This window comes from Helicoverpa armigera, chromosome 21 (assembly GCF_030705265.1).
Source record: "Helicoverpa armigera isolate CAAS_96S chromosome 21, ASM3070526v1, whole genome shotgun sequence".
Lineage (NCBI taxonomy): Eukaryota > Metazoa > Arthropoda > Insecta > Lepidoptera > Noctuidae > Helicoverpa > Helicoverpa armigera.
Window position 1 is genome coordinate 4,887,717 of NC_087140.1, and position 19,503 is coordinate 4,907,219.

The 19,503-nt window shown below is 33.5% G+C and overlaps 1 protein-coding gene across 4 annotated transcripts in view; it reads right to left on the reverse strand.

Moving 5' to 3' along the window:
* LOC110379177 (octopamine receptor Oamb) overlaps positions 1 to 19,503 on the reverse strand; it is a 128,685-nt gene that overhangs the window by 70,321 nt on the left and 38,861 nt on the right. For 3 of the 4 annotated variants that reach the window (XM_064039995.1, XM_064039991.1, XM_064039992.1), the window contains exon 2: positions 13,786 to 13,863. The exons of the other annotated variant lie outside the window; for it this stretch is intronic. The gene's annotated coding sequence lies outside the window, so the exon portion shown is untranslated. The remainder of the gene's footprint in view (positions 1 to 13,785; positions 13,864 to 19,503) is intronic. 4 annotated transcript variants of the gene reach the window in all.

Consider the following 19,503-nt stretch of genomic DNA (forward strand, 5'->3'; position numbering starts at 1 on the left):
TATCTCGATAGACAAAGATGAAACAATAACAGTCGGGACTTATAGTTATGGTGGTCACCCATTCACGGACCGATCGAAGCGTTGCTTATTCTTGTGATCAATCGACCCGTGTGGCTACTACTTAACCATTTAGTCACTAGAGCTACTTACACAGGAGGTTATTTACCAGGAAATTTTATTAAAGCCCTTTCAAAGGGCTTAAGCGTGTTAGCTTTGGGCTCACGTTCGCTTTTCAAAGGTCTGAGACCCCGTAGTCTTTCCCAGTACACTCACATGTTATTAAGAACATAATAAAATTGTTGCCAAGTACGCAAGTGTAACGTTTTCGCTTATTTAGACAAGAAGTTATTTTATGCAAATTGGATGTAAGCAACAGGTTGGGAGCTGAGTAGGAAATAAATTAGTAATTTTTGGAGCGTAAAAACTCAATAACAATGAAACGATAAATTACTTTCCTTGGCATAACGATGACGTAGGAAAATTTAACGAAGCTGAAATATTTTTCTGTATTGGAGCAAAAGTTTGAACAAAAATAATTACTGAAATATTTTAATGGTCCTATTTTTAGTTGTGTGGTGTACGTAATGATAAAATATAACGTAAAATGTATCTAATGTACCTGAATAAATAATGAATACGAAGAAGCTTAAGTCTGAATATTTAAAATTAGTTTTCATATTTGTCTAAACTTTTTTATGGAGTTCGAATAAAATAATTGATTGTGTATGCAGTCTTCTTGAATAGTTTTAACAAATTACATTAACTGTCAATTTTCCGTTTAGTGACTCTACTGGCATTATAATAGCATTTTATTTTCGAGCATCATCTGACACTAAAATATGTTCCTTCTTAAAAACTACTGTTATGACTAAACTCAATCAAGAGAAGAAAAAAAAATGACAATACAGCCAATAACCAATTACCAGTCAATCAATTATAATCCGTACTCCAACGCATTAATGCACACATTAGCATGTCAGGAGCATCAGTCTCATCGATCAGACACGGCCTGGCAATCCAGCTAATTTGTTCCCACTTACACGGATTGGATTCCGAATTACCGCCCTAAGGTTGGTCTAGTAGTTAGTCTACATTATGATTCGAATAGATTTGATCGCTTTTGTGAACGACCTTCTAATGGTACACCATTTTTTTCACCGTGATTCGGTAATTGGTACCTATTGATTTTGTTTTGTTTTATTCGACTTTTATTTCATAGGAACCCGTTGTTCAGTCAAACATACCAACATGTTGTTTGAAATTCAATACTGAGACTTGACTATAATTAGAATCAGTCAGCTATGATGTTATTTTGTTCGCAGTACAAAAAATACTCTAAATAATATAAAAGGGTCATTTTTTTTTCCTTTCCACTCTGTCTTGAAGTTGTGAAGATGGCGATACACACATATAAATTAACAGCGATTACAGACTACATATAAAAAAACATGATTTTCTACTTCTCTAGGACCCATTACGACAACTGCTAGTAAAAGCTATATCAACATTGTTCTAGCCATGAAAATCACATAGACCAACGTCAATTTTCACTAACATTAATAAAAAATTACATGTTTTGATCCAGATTTACATAAAATATTGATACTCAGTGTGTACATTCCTATATGAATCAATATTACTTATCACGGTAATTTAACTGAATTTTGTTTCGACACGTTCACACTAAATAATTCAGTGATCTTTTCACGTGGTTTCAATATGTCTTTCAGTTGACCGTGACCTTATGAAGTTTGAATTAACAATATGCTGAACTTTAAGACAATATAAAGCTTTACGTTGAGACGAAAGCTTTTACATGATTTGTTAGAAGAAAAAAAACATATATCATCATCTCCCGAACCTTTACCAAACTAAGTTGGGGTCGGCTTCCAGTAAAACCGGAAGCAGCTGGGTACGAGTGTTAAAAAAAAAAACAAATGAAATAGTAAAAATAAATCGGGCAAATGCAAGGGTCCTTTTTGGTAAAGAACTATAAAAATGAAATTTCAAATAACTATTACTAATATTTTTATTATATTTATATGGGTTTGGTTTTCCATGTACGGATACTAATTACAATGTATATATCTTGTTTACACAAAATAAATAAGAGCATTATTGAATATTCGGACATTTTTAAGCACGCGATAGACGTCTGTTTAACTTTTTTCTTACAACACTGCTATGTTTAGTTTGGATTCACTCTATAAATAGCATATATCCTTATAACTTCTCAAACTTTTGTCATATTATTTTGGAGACATCCAAATATAAACCTTTATAAGTCTCTAATGTTAATTAACAAACTTTGTTACTAAATACTTATGAGATCTTCTACCGACATTAAGAGCTTGGTCCTTATATAATTTGCATTTAATTACAAACTCGCGAAAGTGTTCATATTCTGGGACCCCTAACGATTAGAATGTGGATTCACCACGGAAAATGTTAAGCACGGGATACGAAATCCAAAATCAAAATCTAGACTTCAGAAACAAAAAGTCTGTGATTAGAAGAGAGATATCTAAACCTATCTGTAGTACCTTAAGATACGAGAATAATTTCTTTACTATACTTAATATCCCGATAATCTATGTTTATCATCATCATGACCATTTCCATTAATAATTAAAGTTAGTTATCAGTAACACAGAAAAATACCATCATACATCTAGAAAAATAAAAACACTTTTGTAGAGAGCTTACATATTTCAGAGGTTTCGTGTCCAGTGATTAGTGTGTCCTTGGAACAACCATTGGAGCAGGGTGTTAAAATTGTTTATGCGTGAAGGTAACTGTATGTTAATTCCATTTTAAAGGTAATCAGATTAACATAACAATATTAACTTAAACGTTTATGTTATCACGTTTAACTCTGAAATTAAAATTAATAAAAAATAATTAAGCATAATTTATTTTTATTTCAATGACTACTTAGGTACCTTATAATAATGAAATAATCTATTTAAATGGGTATATTAAAATAACATAAATCTCTTTTTTTATGTAATTTTTCAAATCTCTCAGCACTAGGAATTTTACATGAAGCATAAAATATTATACGGGTATTGAAATATACCTCACTAGCGAGTATATTCAACAAAAAAACTGTTTGAACAATACCCCGAATGATTAAAATACAGCGCCAATAAAATAAATTCTTTCACAAAAATATAGCAATCAAACAAAATCCGACCGTTATTTCAACATTTAAACACGTTCGAATGACGTAAGCTCTCTCCATTGGCCCGTTCAAATTGTATTGAAAGCTGATTGGTTGTGACGTCAATATTGTTTCGCCGTCAGCCTATCAGAAAGAAGACATGGAAAATAACTTATCTCCTTTCTGACGGCTGTTTTCGATGTTTGCTTAAGACGGAGGAAGAAAGTAATTTAATATGAGGTATAAAAATATGAGGAAAAAAAATCTTGTTATTTTTCAAAATTTCATTGAATTCATTTTGTACGTTTCGTTTGAGTATATGTATATGCGATTTGTAAGTAGAGATGAGTAAAGAGTTATTGCGTTTTTCCGCCCGGAATTAACGCAAAGTAGTCCGGAGATTGGGTTTTAATAGCTAGCAATCGGCTTGCTTCCATTACTGAAAGGAAAAAGAAACACATTTTGTAACGCCAGTAAAGTTTTGTAATAACTAAAAAAGTGTGAAATACTTATTTATTAAAAAGTCGTGGTGGCCTAGTGGGTAAAGGACCAACCTCTCAAGTATGAGGGCGCGGGTTCGATCCCAGGTCAGGCAAGTACCAATGCAACTTTTCTAAGTTTGTATGTACTTTCTAAGTATATCTAAGGGTCAATTCCCACTGAAAGAGCAGCGGCCGTAAGAGCACGGCAAATGTAAGAGCGCGGCGCGGTGCGGCGCCGCGCGGCGCCGCGCGGCCCGCCGCGCTCGCGCTCAATCCCTTGCAATTACGGCCGCTGCCGGCCGCTGCCGGCCGCTGCTCTTTCAGTGGGAATTGACCCTTAGACACCATTGACTGTGTTTCGGATGGCACGTTAAACTGTAGGTCCCGGCTGTCATTGAACATCCTTGGCAGTCGTTACGGGTAGTCAGAAGCCAGTAAGTCTGACACCAGTCTTACCAAGGGGTATCGGGTTGCCTGGGTAACTGGGTTGAGGATGTCAGATAGGCAGTCGCTTCTTGTAAAGCACTGGTACTCAGCTGAATCCGGTTAGACTGGAAGCCGACCCCAACATGATTGGGAAAAAGGCTTGGAAGATGGATGACTTATTTATTAAATGCAGATGTCGTACAATAACTTTGCCTAAGTATTTGATTCGTAGTTTACTAGTTTCAAGTCACTAATTGTCAACTTGCAGGCGGTAAAGTTAATCGACCAAAACTGTATTTACTTTTATTGCTGCAAAGTTAAATAATTCTTTTTAATTAAAGTACACTTAATTTGGTAAAAAAAAATATTTTAACTAATTGCTATCACAACAAAGTAATTTTTATGTAATACTATAGTCGTACTTTAATAGTATTACTGCTATCTAAAGCAAGCTCATAAAACCAACCTACACCAACACTTTTACAGTTAAATAATTGTCCATGAAAGTCAAGCAAACCAAAATGGTAATAGACTGTACCAAAATAGTTTTGACCTAAATTGGAATACTAGTAATAAATGTCGTGGCCAGTACATTTAAATTTTAATGTTAGGGTTCGCTAGACTTATATAGGCATTTTCTTACGCAGCTACCTATTATTTTATGCCTTTTATTGTAAATCCGAACTAATAGATTAAATGCGAAAGTTACTTTGTCTGTATGGCTTTAACGACAAAACTACTGAATGGACAATGAAAAATTACTCAAGCTTCTTTTTATCCAAGTGTAGAAAGTAGTTCCTGCGGAACGCGGGTGGAACCGTGGCAAACAGCATATTGCACACATATTTAACCTTAAATTAAGTACTCAAAAAGGTCATAACTCTTGTCCTAACCTCAAGAGAACCTCAAAGTCATAAGAACAAAAGCATTTAATTATCAACTCTAACCAAATGAGGCGTGTAATCTTTTGTGCGGAACCCTTCATTATAAAAGGTGTTCACACTTGACCGATCCTTGTTTGGTAAACCTTTTGTACCGGCGTGGATTTAAATAATGTCCCGCTATTATGTAAAAGGTAGCTTTTATTGCAAGTGGACACGGTTAAAAGACTGTGCTGTGTTGCCCATTGTTTTCTTTTTGTGTGATTGTGAGAGACATATAAATAATGTTGTTTGTACGTAATAGTATACTGATGTTATAAATGACAAAGTATCTCGGTCTGTCTATCACACTTTCACACCAAAACCACCAGATTTTATCAATGTTTAACAAACACATAGTCTAGAGCGAGAGGAAGAACATGAGTAGGTTTTCTATCCAGGCGTGATAATGAAACTCTGGAAACAGTTACTATATTCTCATATAAAACACTAAACTGATAAAGCCCAGCTTCAGTCTAGAGACTACATCGTTAGGTCTCACTTTATCGCTCAGGACCAGATCATAAAGTCCGCCTAAAAGACGTATGACAGACATTAAAGGTTCCTGACCTCTGAGCCAAAGCCGGGTCCTTTAGCACAAAGTATATTAGACAGTGGGCTTTTATCAAACCTTTACTTTCATAAAAAAAAAATGGTAATATCCTCAGATCAAAGGAGTACCCATAATAATATTTGCACGACGATAATTTAAGACTTATTGTCAAGGCAACGGCCTCTTTATTATAGAATGGAGCATTAATCATCTAGGTTTTTTATTACTATTTAAGAAATTTTAGGTTTTGTGCAGTTCTTTTGTTGATTAGCTTGAGATGTAGCTCTTGAACTTTACTGTGACGTCAAATCAAACCTATAAAATATTTTTTAAGACTCAACCAGCTTTCCATGATCTACTTACTATTTATATAGACACGTTATTGAGCCCGTAGGGTATTACAACATTTAATGACCATCCTATATTTGAACCCTAAGACTGCAGACTAAACAGTCGACCAACTTTTCATTGGCTGATAGTTGGCTTAGAGTTTACTATAGAAAGTCCTGAATCCCATCAAATATTTTAGTCTGGCAATACCCGATGGTTATGTTGGCACTATCATTTCCATGCTAACCAAGTGACTAATGTATGCAACCTGCGAAGGTAATAGTGAAAATCTCCTGGATTCAACAATTCATTAATTTCAACGGAACACTAGTAAAGTTGCTAGAAATAGCTATTTTTTATATGAAAGCTATGCAATCCACCAATTTCAGTTCAAACAAGCCTACACAAAATCCAGCGATTATTTGAAATAACCCAGCGGTACGGATCACGCTATATTACGATCGCATTGACTGCACTGGTTGCTCAACTGTGCTTATATTTTGCATACAAATAGCAATATTACATACAAATAGGCCTAAGTCAACTAGGCTACTGCGACACCAATTTGGATAGACAAAAAAAGAGGAAATTTTGACACAAACTGGGTAGAATGGGTAGTCAAAAAAGAAAATTTTGACACAAACTGGGTAGTATATGAGTTTGAAAGAGTAATGGAATTCTGGCCTTTGGGAGTTTTGGATCCGCAGTAAAAAAGCCCCGGAAAACGAAGTGTTGTGTTGCATCACAATTTGAATTGCAGTTTTTACAAAAGCATACAATAGGGTAGTGTCCAGGGTCGAAATAATGAAATAATATTTAGTCCGCTTTTTAGATAATCAAAAAATATTGGATACGTATTTTTTCTTTTTTTAATTAAACATAAAATGACAAAGATAATACGCTTCAAAAATTAGGAGTGGGGGCCTTTTACGTCACAGTGTCCTGAAAATTGTAGCAACTTGTGACGTCACACTCAACTTTAACACGCTATATCTTAACAAGTTCTGATCCAATTTAAAAAAGGAAAAATACGTATCGCTTAATTTTGGACAATCTACAAGACGGACTAATTATTATTTTTTAGGAAACTAGCCTATTCAATGAAGGTTTGACTTTTCCTACTCTCTTAATTTACATATTCAATTAATTGTACATGTTAGAATCTATGGAACTAATGCTTTACTGCTATTTTATAAAAAACTGAACAATTGGATTTAAGTCAAGTTAGTGTATCTGCCCATGCTAGAGGTCGTGGATTCGATTTTCGCATAAGTCAAACAGTTTGGAGTATGAACGAGGGTCTATGATTTAGCAGTACAAGCTCTTATATCATGGTGTGAATGTATGAGGTATATTTTATGTATATTGTTCAGTGATTTTCAAGATTCATTCAGAAAGAACATTGGCTAAATTCACATTTAGTACTTACTATAGGATAAAAACTAGTGCTATAATTATAGTTACGAACAAGTCATAATCATACAAGTTAATCATAATTAATCTATGTCTTACAATAAATAACGAATAACGAGACACACAGACAAATAATAATATCATAAATTAGGAACATTAATCTGGAAATTAACGCCCAGAAAGTGATTAGATACTGACAATTAATTACGTCTCAGGTTGTTCTCAAACAAATAATACGAATCAGAACACATCGCACTATTTGCCAAAGAACTTTGGCACTTATTGCTGACGACATACGGACAGATTCGAGTATTCGTCAATCACTATCATCAGCTGTGACATTTTGATACTGAGTTTTACAAAACCAATTTTCGACTTTATTCTAAACGCGGTAAGGTGTAATTTGGTATGGTAATTTTAGGTGTTAGGAATGATAGAGGTAATTTGGCGTACAGCAGCGAATAGTTGGCCATCTTACAAGATTGCCAAAGGAATTGTTTTAGTTTAAGTGGTTTGTACACTCTAAGCGGAACTGTGGTAATGTAATAGCTAGATAACTAGTTTTGAATTTCGATATATCTTTAGAACTGAAGGAATGTGCGGAAAATTTCAGGCATTACAGTATCAACTAAGTATATTTTAAGCGCCAACCAAACACTGTAAAATAGAATTTAAATATTTATTTATGACTTTATCTGAGGGCACGGCAGTGCCCCAGCCAAGACTCGAGCAAAGCGGGCACGGCCGTAATATCTTTTCTCGAAGCGTTTCGCGGCTATTTCAGCCCCCTGTAACTTCCATGTGAACAAAGCTATGAGTTTAGGTTTTCGATGACCAAGAGTAAGTATTAGAACAAGCTCAGTCTCAAAATTACAAGACATTTGAATAAATAGTTTACGAGTTATGAGCGATCAAAGTTACACCATTTTGTCACTGACTCACTCACTGACCGATCATCAAAAGTCTAAGGTACTTCTAGCAAACTTAGAACCTTCAAATTTGGCACCAAGATAGGTTACTAGCTACATATAAAGGGAAAATTATAAAAACCTTAAAACTTAATAAAAAAATAGAAAACAAATTTATATTTGCGGTTTTTCAAGAACATTGTGTATGAATTTTGACTGCATTGATAACTTTGTTATTTATTTATGTAGGTACAAAATGTTACTATTTGTTTTATTGTTACGTAGTGTGGTATATTGTTATTATGTATTAAATATACATACATATGAATAAAAAAGCTAGGTTAAAATGAAATGAACAATGATAAAATCTTTCATATTAATGCAGTGCGATACATACTGCATGCTCGCTCGATAGATGGCGTTGTCCTGGTCTAAATCGCGCTATGGTTTCGTTACATAGCTTAGTATAAGTAGTACTTAAAAAAAATCAAATAATTACATGTGATAGCGCCATCTAGTATCTACCTCTGAAATAAATCTCTTTTGTTCTAAAAGATATTTGATTCAAAAATTCGTCAATTTCGAAAATTATTAGTTTATTTTAAAAAAAATTTGTTTACGTGCTACTTTAGGTGTACATATTTAGTTTGTTATATATTTAGTTAGTTGCATGTAAGTTAATTTAATTTGTTATATACTATAGAAGAAAGAGACCTACAAAAAATAAATTAGATCCCATCAAAAACATTAAATGTAAAAAAAGCCAATCCTCTACGCAGTTCCTCCACCGTAAAAAGTTTTGAGATCGCATAGAAGCCAAGTCCTGTTCAACTTTAATTGTAATAATAAATCAATATTTTGTGACTATATCAATTAAATAGTTTTGTTCATATTACAATAATATTGTCTTGGCCATGTGCACAAGTTAAAAGTCGCTCCTTGTAATAATGTGTAAATACCATTGAATTGATAAATTCTATATGGACATGATTTTACGATTGGACTGATTATGCACTGAAGAACTTAGACAAGGACTTAAAAGACTTAGAATTTGAGATCACCATGGACTAAACATCCGCCAAAGTACACGTGCAGTTCAGTGATGGATGATACTGACTGTCATTTAGTAACGATTGAATAAACTAAATGTATTTAATTCTGTGATATTAAACTCCATGTTTGACTTTCACCTCTCCAAGATATGCTGTATTATATTTGTAGTTTATTGTGCTCATGGCCAAGTCAATATTATTGTAATATGAACAAAACTATTTAATTGATATAGTCACAAAATATTGATTTATTATTACAATTAAAGTTGAACAGGACGTGGCTTCTATGCGATCTCAAAACTTTTTACGGTGGAGGAACTGCGTAGAGGATTGGCTTTTTTTACATTTAATGTTTTTGATGGGATTTGATTTACCCGTGGGTCTTTCCGAGGGAATCACTTCTAGGTAAAAAGGAGTCTTTGCCCAAATTATAATAATTTCATTCATATAAAAGCAATTTTTTATGGTTTTCAGACTGGAATGTCATAAAAAAAATATTTTGTAGAATTATATTTTTTTGGCTAAGAATATTTATTTTTGTAACCAACGCTATTTATATTTGGATACTATAATAAGCCATAATCTAATAATTCTATCTTTCCATATTACGTCTCTTGAGAGAGGGGGCGGGATGCCAATTCCAATATATAATTGAGTCAGAAAAATCCAATTATTTTGTTTATCCGTCCTGTAAATCGAAGGATGGGACATCACGAACAAACTCGGGGCTTTATGCTTGTATCCACTGAAGCGTAAGAACCTATCCTTTGACGACAGAAAATCTTGACCGATACTTGAAACCTTTAGTTCAAAGCGAAGAAAAAGGGAATCCCATCAAAAACATTAAATGTAAAAAAAGCCAATCCTCTACGCAGTTCCTCCACCGTAAAAAGTTTTGAGATCGCATAGAAGCCACGTCCTGTTCAACTTTAATTGTAATAATAAATCAATATTTTGTGACTATATCAATTAAATAGTTTTGTTCATATTACAATAATATTGACTTGGCCATGAGCACAATAAACTACAAATATAATACAGCATATCTTGGAGAGGTGAAAGTCAAACATGGAGTTTAATATCACAGAATTAAATACATTTAGTTTATTCAATCGTTACTAAATGACAGTCAGTATCATCCATCACTGAACTGCACGTGTACTTTGGCGGATGTTTAGTCCATGGTGATCTCAAATTCTAAGTCTTTTAAGTCCTTGTCTAAGTTCTTCAGTGCATAATCAGTCCAATCGTAAAATCATGTCCATATAGAATTTATCAATTCAATGGTATTTACACATTATTACAAGGAGCGACTTTTAACTTGTGCACATGGCCAAGACAATATTATTGTAATATGAACAAAACTATTTAATTGATATAGTCACAAAATATTGATTTATTATTACAATTAAAGTTGAACAGGACTTGGCTTCTATGCGATCTCAAAACTTTTTACGGTGGAGGAACTGCGTAGAGGATTGGCTTTTTTTACATTTAATGTTTTTGATGGGATCTAATTTATTTTTTGTAGGTCTCTTTCTTCTATAGTATATAACAAATTAAATTAACTTACATGCAACTAACTAAATATATAACAAACTAAATATGTACACCTAAAGTAGCACGTAAACAAATTTTTTTTAAAATAAACTAATAATTTTCGAAATTGACGAATTTTTGAATCAAATATCTTTTAGAACAAAAGAGATTTATTTCAGAGGTAGATACTAGATGGCGCTATCACATGTAATTATTTGATTTTTTTTAAGTACTACTTATACTAAGCTATGTAACGAAACCATAGCGCGATTTAGACCAGGACAACGCCATCTATCGAGCGAGCATGCAGTATGTATCGCACTGCATTAATATGAAAGATTTTATCATTGTTCATTTCATTTTAACCTAGCTTTTTTATTCATATGTATGTATATTTAATACATAATAACAATATACCACACTACGTAACAATAAAACAAATAGTAACATTTTGTACCTACATAAATAAATAACAAAGTTATCAATGCAGTCAAAATTCATACACAATGTTCTTGAAAAACCGCAAATATAAATTTGTTTTCTATTTTTTTATTAAGTTTTAAGGTTTTTATAATTTTCCCTTTATATGTAGCTAGTAACCTATCTTGGTGCCAAATTTGAAGGTTCTAAGTTTGCTAGAAGTACCTTAGACTTTTGATGATCGGTCAGTGAGTGAGTCAGTGACAAAATGGTGTAACTTTGATCGCTCATAACTCGTAAACTATTTATTCAAATGTCTTGTAATTTTGAGACTGAGCTTGTTCTAATACTTACTCTTGGTCATCGAAAACCTAAACTCATAGCTTTGTTCACATGGAAGTTACAGGGGGCTGAAATAGCCGCGAAACGCTTCGAGAAAAGATATTACGGCCGTGCCCGCTTTGCTCGAGTCTTGGCTGGGGCACTGCCGTGCCCTCAGATAAGTATTTGAAAAATATTGCTTTAGATAGCTAGTATCTGCGACTTTGTTCAAATTGTATATTAATCATGTTTTGCAATATAATCAGGTAATTATTCCAATATGGTCATCGTGGGTTTTGAAAATGTTCAGAATTACCTAATGCTACTCAGAAGCAGTAGTATTTAGAATTCCACGTCAGAGTCCGAGATGCGGATTTAAGAAAACTCTGAAGGTGACTTACCTGAACCTACGTAAGAAGAAAACACAAATGCACTAACTAATCTACATTTATGAAGATTTCAAAATCTAATTCTCTATTTCGGTAAAAACAAATTAGGTCCTAGAATATAGTTATATATAAACAATAACGTTGATGAATTTAATTTTAGTATCAGAATGACAGGCGAGACATATAGTGAACTATAAGTTATTTATTGTTGTTTGAATTATCGATAAAATGTTGGAAACAAACAGATTGCTTTGACTTTGAGAATAAACACACCTCAATGTCAGTATTGAAAACTCATACTGACTACAAGTTTCTAGAGCAACCAACTTTATGACGATAAACATAAAACAATTGAAGTACTTATCTGTTTGTAGGTTTGTAATCCTTTCTTACACTATAAATGAGAAAGTACATAACTCTGTCTGTCAGAGCTTTGGCTATAAAACTACTGAACTGATTTAAATGAAATCTGCTACGCATATAGTTTCGAGCCTAAAAAAGGATATACATATGTGTATAAGTAAGCTGCGATGTAGGCTAGACACTATAGGCTTTTTATATAGGTGCTGGAAGTAGTTTCCTCGAGACGCAGATAGTCCGCAGGTAGTATTGCGGTTGTAAACTAGAATTTAAAAAAAAAAAAAACATCAACCTGAGAAAACCAAAAAATTTTAAAAAGTACTTCAAATATTACTCATTCTGACAGCATAACGCCCTATCGTTCTAGCATGCCTGAAATTCAGCGATTTCAAAATGGCTGGCCGACCGCCCGGCATTTCTTGGCAGTTCGTGTATCAACTTAGTGTTCGCTACCTACTTGATACATTGTGTTTTGAATTTAAAGTATGATGTGGTTTATTTCGAGTCGAGAAATTTTTGGAGTTGTGTTGACAGTTGCAATATTTTTTTGGATGTTCGTACTAAGGAACTTTTATACTCCATAACTTCAACGTCGTCTTTACTTTCTTTTCGGTTCGGTTTCTTTACGTCTTTGAGCTTTCGGTTGCTACAGAGGATTATTGAGTACCTACTTTGACTTGCTTACCAAGTGTCTAATTAGTTTACTACACCTTTTATTACTCGCAACTAATTAATTGATAAACCATAGCGTGTATTTAAACTAACTGTATTTAAACTATAACTATAACTGTATTTAAACTAACTGGCTTTACTCTAGCAATATTTGAACAAAGGTTTACGTCACTAACTCATAATGGATGTTTTTAAATATCATATTACGAAACAGTTAGATTTTCTTATTCTGTTGAATATAAATATTATAAGCTCGACATTACATGATGTATTGTTTTAATTTAGGTTAGTAATATTGATATTGAAAATGGGTAATATGAGATAGACGATAGATATTTATAGAAGATTCATCATTACAAAAAGAAAAGTTATATAAAGGAAAATATTCGACATCATTATTTTTTACATATTTACGATACAACCGTAGTCTAATGAGAGATTTAATAAAACAATAGGTACTAGATAAATAAACTTTGCAACTCTGAAGCTAGCCATTTGCTTCATTAGACAATTGTTATAGAACATAACTTTTTGAGAGACTATGCCCTGAAGTTGAATACTTGAGTTTATATTATCGATAGTCATGCGCGATACGTCAAATGGCTAACTTCAAAGACGCAAAGCTATATGGCGAAAACTGTATAACGTACTGGGTAAAATCAACTGTAATATGTCTGAACAAAACATGTTGGGCGAAATGCACTTTGACGTTTCACTGTTATCAACCGATGCACTGAATGACGTCATACACACGCCATGACGGCGTCTGTTCAAACTGGTATTCATTGTTAACTTAATTAAATTGATGCAAGTCATAAAAAATAAGTAATAAATTACCTAGTTAACGTAGAATCTCCTATTCTCGAGGGTGTGGTGGCCAGCGGGAACTGTGTCACACCATGAAGCTTTGTGTACCTGAAAAAATAAATTACTATTAGCAAAATAAAAGTAGCCTTAAACTTTGAATGAAAGTTATAAGCTACAAATTCGTTTAATATCTTATCGTCATTATGGCGTCTTAAGCCTCATAATATCTCAACTGCGTTTCGTGGTATATTCAAGGTCAAAGGTCACAAATATACTTTATAGTTAAATAGCTTTTCGATTTTAATGTTCTGGACTATAAATACATAGAAATTGTTTTTGAAGAGCAAAGTAGTATTATGGAAATTGTTGTGTTACAAATAAAAATACCATGTTAATCTATTTCTGTCTTCCACAGTTACAAAGCAATATATCATCCCTCCTTTATATACGAGAATACAGGCTGATTCTTTATCTGTTTAATAATACAGCACGCGTCCTTCGAAGCAGCGGCTAATTACAGTGGTGACGTCATGAAATCACTGAAGTATGACGTCAGATAGCGTGAGCCTGATCGGAAGCTTGTTAGGGGTGTATACAGAAGGTCTATTAAGTCTGAGGTGTTGAGAAATTCTTATTTTTATTTAATAAGGAAATATAAGTACGGTTCCCGTCATATTAGAGAGACATCGTTACTGGTGGATAATTTCATGTGGATATGGCTTGTAGTTTTTTAGTGCGAAATTCCGGCAACCAAAAATGGTATTGATTTAGCTAAAATCCATAACAACTTGCAAAATCTTAGTCACACACCGCCTTTAACCGACTTAGAAAATTCAGCCAACATAACACTTTTTTTGCCAAAAAAATAACCTCTTGTGCAAAATTAGAAGTGTTCTATTTTACTGGGTATAGTCAAGCGATTTCCTTATCAGGGGCTGAATAGGCCTTCTATATCTCTTTTATTATGTAATAGGAAGGCCCGTTTCAGCCGCTCTATGTTGATATCGAAGTGATAATAAACAGCTCTGATTTAAGACTGGGGGCGTGAGAGAATTGTGTTTTTCTGTGTTCTTTTGTGTTCGGAAAATTAGGCGGATTGATCAATTTTCTTATGAAATATTCCTTGTGGAACGTGATTATTATTTAGGAAGACTAAATTATTTTGATTTTGTACGCTAGTTACAACATTGTATACTATACTATTTTGTCTTCAACATGCACGGGGTCCTAATTAACAGTACAGCAATTTACTATTATGTTCTGTTAGGCATAAATTAAGTGGCATTAACAACCAAATTGCTACTTAAATACATTACTTTATTACTGAGCCCATTATCTCCTAAACTTTACGTAAGTACTTTACATTAATATTGCAAGCTTACCCATCTCAGGAGCTAAACACATCGTTCTAAAAACACTCACACACATCACCGATATATGTATTTATACATCTGTCTTTGACCGTAACTTTTAAACGAAACACAGGGTTGTCAAGCAAAGAGCAAACTAGTAAATCAATAAGCCAGTCTGTCGACAGTGGCGTCAGAAAATCTTATTCCTCTTTCGTAATTTAATATATCCCTGATCGAGTTAGGAGTCGCTTTTTGGCGCCCTCTGTTTTTCTTCAAAAAACGTATATAAAAAGATGGATGTATTATTGTTTGTGAGTCGACTGGAAATATTTAAGAAGGCTTTCGGATAGTCTTGCGGGATTAGATCATATTTTTCTGTGGGCGTTGCGTTGTTTTGGTAATGTAAGATACAATTATGGACAAAAATAGCTTCTAAATAAACTTTTTAGTAACTTTTCTGTTACGTGCCTACGTTGTGTTGTTGTAACAATTTGGGGTATGAAATGGATTTGTTATTTGTATTTTAATAAAATCGGTGAAAGTTTATTTTTTTTCAACCTCGCAATACCTTTTGAAGACAAATTCTTACTCAGAAATTAAGACCACCAAATAACCTGCAGAAGCCTATAAGAAATAAAAACATTTGATTTTTTCTCTTCATTAAAACGTGACATAAACACTTGACAAAATAATGCAAACTACTTCAGCTGAAGTGCGTTTATCTCCCAAAACGTGCCATTCGTTCTGATACTCATAGACTCGTACCAACATGGACTGTGACGTCACGGTTGCCGACCAGATTATGGTGAGAGCACACCTATCAGAATCAACCGCAGCCACAGCGGTAAAGGAAGGACGCCTTGCTAAACTTATTCGAGCAGAACGAGTCGAAGAAATCCTTTATAACTGTCATTAGGCGTCATCCTTATGCGTCTGCAATTTCTGTAAGTCTACTAGATTTTGATGATTTGATCGATTCGCCATTGACTTCGAGCAACTGTGCCAGGTTTCTTACGATGTCTTCAAAACTATTCAATCGCCCGCGCCGCGGTCACCGCGCTCGATTCTGACAAGTGTGCGATCACCGTTACACGGAACAGTTGAACTTCAATTAACGTTATCATTCGCAGCGTGGGTCGTTCCCGAACACTTGATCTGCTTTTGTTATTGACCTTGAAAGATTGCTGAATATGTTTCGATCAGCTGGTAAATGCAAGTATGTTGTTACGAGTAATTTTAGACTAGCTTCCAATCGCGGCTTTGCCTACGTCCAATAGAAACCAATTCGCGTATCCAAATAAAACGAAGAGTAGAAATTCCACTTAACGAATTGTTGAATTGGAACGGCTACTTCTTGAGATTAGCATTCAAGGGAATCAAAAAACTTTTCAGCTTTATAATATCATACGTTTTTAATATAATTTTTTGAGGTTTGTAATGGTATAGCATCAATATCTATGAGAATTCGGGATCTAAATATATCATCAAAATTATCTCCATGTAATGTTTCGACGGATACTACTGTACCTAAACATGTAGGTAGGTACTGTATATGGTAACCTTTGGATAAATCGTTTGCCAATTCCACTCGACCTTGAAATATGCATTACAAGATCTATTAAAATTAATCTATTTTATTAGCCATTTATTTATCTAAAAGATATTACTTATCGAACGAATTGTTCAATTGTTCGAGAGGAATAAATGATATTTCTCAGCTTCATGATATACCTATTGTTAACCACGTGTTAGTTACTTATTTATTCATCTAATTATTTATTTATTAGGGTGCGTCAACAGTACAACAACAAAACATAATAAATATAAAACAAAAAATGCTTTACATTTATATTTGCCCACATTACAGTGCGTTACAGACGGACAATAAAAAAAGCTAATGATTATATATTAATTACCTATTCACTGTTTTAAATGTTTGTTATTTAATATATGACGGTATCGTGCCTAAATCTTAAAGCAGAAAATATTCATAAATAATAATTTTCAGTTCATTTTGACAACCTATTTGGGAGTAGGCAAAGATTTGGTGCACATTTGACTACGAAAAATAAACTAGAATTCTGCCAGCATGTCAAATAATAATAATATTTTTACTAGAACTTTTACTAACGTAAAACTTTTGAGACAATTGAATTTAAAGTTCATATAATTTCTATCATTGCACGTGACTGGTTTTAAATTAGTTCACTTCAATGCCTTATTGAATTTTAAAAGACTTTAAATATTACAATTTTCTCAAAAATTGAGAAATCACGAAAGCTTAAAATAATAATGCCCTTATCTAAAAAATAAATAATGTTAAATCTATTTACGCATCTTTAAAGTGTCGTGGGAAGAAAATGTTATTAACATTTTTGAAACAAAAATTGCCTAATTTTACTTAGGAAAAATCACTGTCTGCCTAATTAGGACATTTTTGACACTAATCTCGTAAAGTTGGACAAGTTATCCCATTTAGGCTTGTCAACTTAGCGAAATAAACTTAATTCTTCAAAGCAGATTATTTAAGGAAGTATTAAGTGGCTGAACCGTAAAAAATACTTTTACTTTCTGGGAAATGAGATGTGGGCATTTGTTATTGGCATTATATGTTTTATAAAATACACAAACATTACACAAAACATTGTAGTTTTTAATGAATGTTCACTTTTTATTACAAAAAACAATTATTATAAAAGAAAAACTGCATACATATTAGTAAATCCGTAGGTAATACTCGTTCAGGCAGACATACAAATGAAAAATATTCAATTTAACATAGCCTATTTAATATTGCTGAAAAAGTTCCGAGCACTACTTAAAATTTTCGAGACTATCTCAGACAGCAGATAATAGTTGTCTCCTTACGTGTCGAAGTAACACAATTTACACTTCAACTGTTTCAGTGTCTCAAGTAACATTTTATAGGCGATAAAATCTATCTCCAGTTTATTGGACTACCGGAAAATACGGGTGCAATTCTAGGTCTTCTACAGAACTAGCTATTTAATATAAAGACTTATTTGAACAGAAGAACTAGTCTTTGAACATTCCTTTTTTTAACTTTTTAATCTTTACTACACTGACTTTAGTTCAGAAACTATTCTTTAAATTAAGAAGAAATTAATAATTACGGATTGTAATCAAGATAAATTGATGTCACTAACACCAATTTATTGAAGGATTTATTTATAGCTCTCCGCCAGCAGTTTCACCCATTTCCCAAGGCAACTATTTTTCGAACCAAAATAAAAAAATATCTGTAGGTATATTAGTCTCATGTGTAAGTTGTTGTATTGCTAAATTTCATCAAAATTGATTGAGATTTTTCGAAACACAACGAATATTCACCTTTATAATATTAGTGAAACAGGCAGGTGAATAAAATTTAACAAACCAAGACTTCCACTAATTACAAAAAAGTGATAACAAGCTACTAAATGAAATAATATACCTACCATCTATTTCTCCTTTGTAACATAATTACTATTCTCCGTTATAACACGCAGTTGCTCTCAAAAGCCCTTCAGAAGTGTTATGACACAAATACTAAGATAATTACCTTGTAGCGAGTGGCAAGCCTCCAATAATTAAGTTACCATCCACCATGGAGAACAAAATGACTAGCGGAGGTGCCATAACATAAATCTCCTTAGAAAGTAGCGCGCCAAAATACCGCACCTTCCCCCTTATACGCTTTTTTCAGACCCGCCCATTTTATCTACCAAAATCCGTTGACGTTAGTTCACTCGTAACTAATCGTTTTAGCAGGCTCACCGCACGTATTTGACATAGAAGAAGGCCCCTGACCTACCTGCATTATGGTATCTCCGCTCATCTTTCTTTACTCCGTGCTCTCCACCCTGAGGCGAATCACGCGAAATGTTAAGCTTTTGATACACGTAAGAGCCCCTTTTGCCTTCAAGAGCCTTATTTTGTTTTGATTTTTGGTGAGGTCGAAAGGCTATTGAGATCGATTGAGAGATAATTAGTAATTTTTGTAAGTGGGATTTTTCTTTGTTTTAAATAAAATAAAAAAAAAATGTTAAAAAACTTGTCTGCCTAAACTTTTCCCAAATAGTTGATTGGGGTCAGCTTCCGGCCTAAGCGTCATCATCATCATTATCATCCTCCTGCCCTTATCCCAATTTTATTTGGAATCATTGTAGCATGTCTTTCTCCTCAACCCATTATTCAGAAAAAAAATATAAGCAATACTCCTTTGCCATAAGTTTTGTAACATAAATGAAACACAAGCTATGTTTTATACCAGTATTTCCCGACATTATATAGCCCTATCATACAACTTTTTCTTTGCCATAAGACGAAAAAGTCTTGATCATTTCAATAGTTCTACAAGGCGAAGGAACTTCACCGTACAGCCTGGTATGCGAAC